This window comes from Vicugna pacos, chromosome 7 (genome assembly GCF_048564905.1).
Source record: "Vicugna pacos chromosome 7, VicPac4, whole genome shotgun sequence".
NCBI classification, from domain to species: Eukaryota; Metazoa; Chordata; class Mammalia; order Artiodactyla; family Camelidae; genus Vicugna; species Vicugna pacos.
This window is the reverse complement of record NC_132993.1, coordinates 34,930,791-34,936,890: the sequence shown is the minus strand read 5'-3', so window position 1 is coordinate 34,936,890 and position 6,100 is coordinate 34,930,791.

The following is a 6,100-nucleotide window of genomic DNA, read 5'->3' as shown; positions in this document are numbered from 1 at the left end:
AACTTCCTCTTCCTTTAAAGATTTTGTAGCTTTGCCTGAGGAGACCTGAATCTTGACTATTTGATTGTTAATTAGAAGGTTGTATGAAGACTACAAAATCAAATTAAACATAATCTGGCTTATGTCATCTTACGTTAGCGATGGTGGGGCAGAATCATCAGTTTATTGCAGTTCATAAATAACTGCCTCAAGGTCTGTGGGAGTGATTTGTCTCAAAGAGGATTTCGAATGTATTCTAATTTCAGATTTTTTTATATCATACTACAGAGTAGTAATAAATTTAAATACAAACATGTGCAGATAGGTTAAACTCAGGCTGTCCTTAACAGCCCTTCTTAACTAAAATTGGTTTAGACAGAATGCCATTTGTACTGAAAGTCAAAGATTGAAACTGTATTCGGTTTTTGGTTTGCTGACATTAAAATACTTGCTTTTTTTGTGTAAGTTAATATGAAGAGCTTGACAACCTTTTTTGAAATTTTCCCAGCTCTTTTACTGAAGAACAGATCATTATGGAGACAGCACTAACATCTAAATTCACATTTTAAACACAGATGACCAACACTGGCAATGCCATGTGAGAAACCTCAGAAGTATTACTAGATGTGATTAAATTATATGCAAAGATAGCTTTAAAAGGTGCTGTGTCACACTCCTAGAGACTGCCACAGCTCTTAAGTATTACAATGATAATATCATCTTACCTAGTTGGTAGTTTAAGAGTAGATGCATGTAGTTTTCTTTGTCAATGGGTCATAAAACAGTAAATGTAATGTTTTTTTAAAAATCTGTCTTTTTTCCTGATTTACTGATTATGTTTTTTTTTTATTTTTTATGTCTTCATTTTATTACATTACTTTTAAAGTGTATCAGGCATAAAAATGTTACCCTTTTAACCCCTCACCTGTTAGCACTAGTCACTTAGTGTGTATAAGGGGGCACTGGAAGTTCTGTTCCTTGATATGTATTATTTGTTAGTCTCTCTGAGTTATGTTTTCAATCACTCACTTTATAATCTCTCAATATTTTAATTTAACTTATATTGTGATTTTTTTCAATATGTTTCCATTTTGTTTTGAACTTTCTTTCAGCTTCTCTAATACAATAGTCGTCATTTACTGAGATTTTTTTTTTAAAATACTCTATATCCCAATTTCCTTTCATTTTTCTAATAGTCCTGGGAGGTAGATAACATTATTGTATCTGTTTCATGGATTAGGCACAGGAAGGTTAAGTTACTTGTCCAAGTTCACATAGCAAGTGATAAAATCAGAATTCTGAACAAAAGCCGTTAGGTTTTAGAACAGCTGCGCTGTTTTGTTTCCCAGAGCACACTGCTTCTGGCGGTCTCGGCTTCACCAGTTAACTGCCTAACTCAACAGGCTTCTCTCCAAGAAGGACATCAGAGCAAGAATCTGCTTTTCCTGGCCTCTCCCCTAAACATATGTGATATTCTATGTCCCCTTCTGGCTTTTTTTTTTTCAAAATTCTCTATTAACTGACACAAAATTATTCATCACAACTTACAAACTAAAGAGGTAAGCCATTTGCATACACAAGAGTCTATTGAAAATAATTACTTATTCTAAATGAATAACTCTAGTAGAATAATTCACGTGGGTCCTTTAAAAAAAGATATTGTATACAAGGAAACCTTTGAGAAAATACTGTATTATGACAGTAACTGCTTACTTCAGTTTTATACTGGAAACAAACAAAATTCATCTCTCTCTCTTTTTTTTCTCCCTACTCCCTGATTTAACCAAGATATTAACAGGAAAGAATTATTCTTTCTTCAGATATTTAGTAAAAAACAAAAATACTGAGATTCAAAAGGTCACTTAATGCTATCCATAAGTTATTTGAAAAAAAGGTGAAATATAATATGAAAAGAAAAACATGCTAAATGAGGATTATGTATTTTTCTGCTTTCTGTTCCCTTTACTGTATTTACCTGGTAAATAAAATTGTTCCCTTTATTTCTCACTCGATATGCCATAACTTTAATATCTATGGTCTGATGTAATAATCTTCATATTAGTATCTTACCTTTTCTCTTGAGTTACGCAGTTATTGCTATAGTCTCCAAATTAATGTATCAAATAGATCCCCGCTCCTCTCAATCATTCCCTTTTATTCCATTCTCACCTACTCCTCTCTATCGTCTATTATCAGCTTTAACCTTAATTCTATCAATACCCTCCTTAATGACTTTCTGTTTGTAGCCACTCAGACCATCAATCAATCGTTAATCACAATGGCTACAAACTGCATTTCCAAACACACAGATGGTATCATGCCACTTATCTTCTCAGAATCAATTCCAAACTCCTTAGCAATGAATATATTTTAGTCCTTTCCTTAATTCTTTCATACTTATCAAGATTACATCAAAGTATGCTACAAAATTGAATTACTTTATTTTCCTTAACAGCCATATTATATATATATATTTCCCTTCTCATGACAAGTCTTTGCAAATATTGGTTGTAGAATACCTTAAATAGTTTCCTTATTTACTTTGTCCTTATTTTTTGTCTGTGGGCATCATAGATTTTTATGAAAATTAGTTGTCTTTTCGAATGCAGAACATGCTCACAATAGAATTTGAAGTGCAAAAGAAAGAGTACATATGCAAAATGAGAATGGCAAGCGGGCGAGATTCATGAAAAATCTCCGTTAGAATTTTTAGCAAGCCCTACAAAGAACAGAAAAATAGAGCCAAGGAGCCGATAGATTAAAATGAATACTGAAAATGAAGTAACCCAAGAGAGGGAAGAGAAAGAGGTACAAGTACTCAAAAAGCAGTAGGGATAAACAGAAAAACAAATAATAAAATAGTAGACCTAAATCAAAGTATGGTAGGAGTTACATTAACTACTCATTGATTAAACACTATAATTAAACATAGAGAATGAAAGATTTGATAAAAAGTAAGATCCAACTATATACAGCTTACTAAAAATAACAGGTAGATTGCAATGAAATGTGTAGAAAGAGATACACCATGCAAATAAAAAGTGTAAGAAGGCTGGCTATATTAACATCAAATTAAATAGACTTCAAGACAAAGATTACTATTAACAAAACCAGGTGATTTCATAATAATAAAAGGCACATCTCATCAGGAAGACATAGCAATTATAAACTCGTATGTGTCTAATAACAAAACTTCAAAATCAATGAAGCAAACATTGATAGATTTCAACTGCAAAACAGAAAGTATCATAATCATGATAGAAAATTTGAACATCTTTCTCTCAAAATGATAGAACAACTAGAAAAAATTAGTAAACATACAGAAAATCTGAACAACATTAATGACCTCCTAGATCTAAATGACATTTATAGAGCTCTATGCTTTTCAAGGGCACACAGCATATTTACTAAAATCAACCAAATAATGGGCCTTATAATAAGTCTTAATAAGTTTAAAAGATTAAAATCCTACAGAGTGTATCCTCTGACTACAAAGTAATTAAACTAATAGTCAATATTGATAAGGCATGTAGGAAAATATCCAATATCTGGAATTTAAATAACATGCTTCTAAGTAATTCATAGGTCAATGATGAAATAAAAAAGGATGTTAAAAAGTATTTTGAACTGAATGACAAGGTAAATGCATCATTTTACACCAGTTTACCAAAGGAGTGCATGATGGCTAAATGACAAACACAATTTGTGCTAATGCTATATTTTAAATGCATAAAGAAAGCTGGACATTCTAAAGAAATCTGATGTCAATGGAAAACAATAATTTTTGGTATAAATAATTGTTCCTCCTTTTACTTACACATTTGGATTTTTTTTAATGTGAATGTGTGTACACGCACACATATATCTGTATATAAAAATATATATAAGAAACTTCTCTGAACTTAATATTGGCTTATAAGAAATCTCTACACAAGCATTTATGTGAATAATTAAAGAAACTAATTCCCATTTAATAGAATCTGAACAAAGGTCATTTGGAATTGGTTTTATTAATGTCCAAATTAATTATCATAATTAACTATAAGGAAAACAAAGATAGGCACACTCATATGGTTGAAAGACAGCAAGACTCTGGAAGGAGGTAAAACTTATTATGGAATTTGTTTAAATTCAATTTTTTAATCATTCTTATCAAGATGACATTCTTAAACTTCCCACCATAACAGAAAGAGTGAAAATTACTTCATGTCTCAAGTTCAAATCTTTACTTCCTGACTATTCATTCATCGTGCATTATCTTTACCTGCTAGTTACCAAAGCCCTTAGCAGGATCCTGAGCCTAGGCATCCTGTTTGTACACTGTATTTGGTGCAGCACTGTGGAGAACCTGCATTTTTATATGTTCACAACTGAAGCAACAACAGGGGTAACTATTCAGTGTCAGTATCTTGTCACAGATAAAGACAATAATCAGTCATGACCAGTCTATTCTAGACATGTATTTCTTTTCTTATACATAGAGAAATAATTGATTCTGCCAGTCCACAGAGACATAAAAAAGTACCTAAGAAAACAAGAATCATTATTAGCTCTTAAGGAATTTGATGTTAGAAGATTTAATTATATGTTAAGATAGTTTCTTGAAATAATGTTTTATATTCAAGGAAAAGTTGGGATCATTTTAGCAGGAGTATACGTAACAATTGATTTTTAAATTTCTGCTGTTTATTTATTTATGGCCAACATTTACAAAATTATTTGTTTCATATTAAGAAATCATCTTTGCTCTTAATTGTTTTATATTTCAGCTTCTGAACCTTCCTGAGCCTTAAAATATCCCTGATCTAATGAAACCACATTAAGGCAATTTTGTCCATTCAGTGCTAGGATCAGCCCACACCTTTCTGTAGAGGTGCATTTATCATTAAGCAAACTATATATGTACAATTTTTCAGGTAATCAAAGGTTATTTATCCTCTTTGCATAATTATTTTGCACTTTGGAAATTAATTTGCAGAATTTCTTTATGTAGCCTGCCATGCCACTGAGTTTAAGGTGTTTCATTGCAAAGCATTTTTTTCACACTTTCTTAGGAAATTATCCACTGTAAATGCAGCAAGTGATTTATCTAAAGTAGATAATCACTCATTCATTCACACATAATTATACTGATGAAGCTCCAAGGATGTAATTTTGCAAAGTGGATGCCCTGATATTTACATTTAATTTGCTAAAGACAGCTAAAATTTGATTCTGAACTCTTTGACCACACTAAAATGGAGTATTACATTATATACAAGAACAGAGCAATGGCGTTCTAAGAATTATTTTGGGCATTTTTGCAGTCAGTGAGAGGAAAGAAAGCCATTTGCATCTCTCTGAGGGTTGTTTATGGGCTCATTCTTTTCATTCTTTCAACAATTTTTTTCTTTTTTCTGTATTGTCAGTCTATATTATAACATATAATTATCGGCAATCAATTCAATAGATGTTTATTGTGTACCAACTATGCATTATGCATTAATCTAGGCACTGGATTTATAAAGATAAGCCAGTACTCAAGGAATTATACAGTTGGGCAGATACAGAAGTAAAAGGTAATTATAGTAGAGTGTGACAAAAGCAATAATTACAGTATGAATAGAATCATATGGGAGGACAAAAGGGAGACTGAACAATTACTCTGGCTAGAACTGTTTCAGACAGCTTTATAGAGATGATGTTGAACCGGTTCCTGGCATATAAACAACAGATTTTTGCTCCTGATTTTTGTTTGTTTGTTTTTTCTCATTTTTTTATTGCAGTAAAATACACATAACATAAAATTTACCATTTTATCCACTTTTCAATGTAGTGTTTAATGCTATTAAATATTTATAACACTGTGCAACAATCACCATCATCCATCTCCATAACTCTATATCTTTTAAAACTGAAACTTTACACCTGTTAAACAATAATTCCTCATTCCATTCTCCTCCCAGCTCCTTATAACCAGCATTCTACTTCCCGTCTCTGTGATTTTGACTATTCTAAGTACCTCATATAAGTGGAATCATACAGTATTTGTCTTTTTGTGACTGGCTTATTTCACGTAGCATAATGTCCTCAAGATTTATCAAGGTTGTAGCATATGTCAGGATTTTCCTCCTTCCTAAGG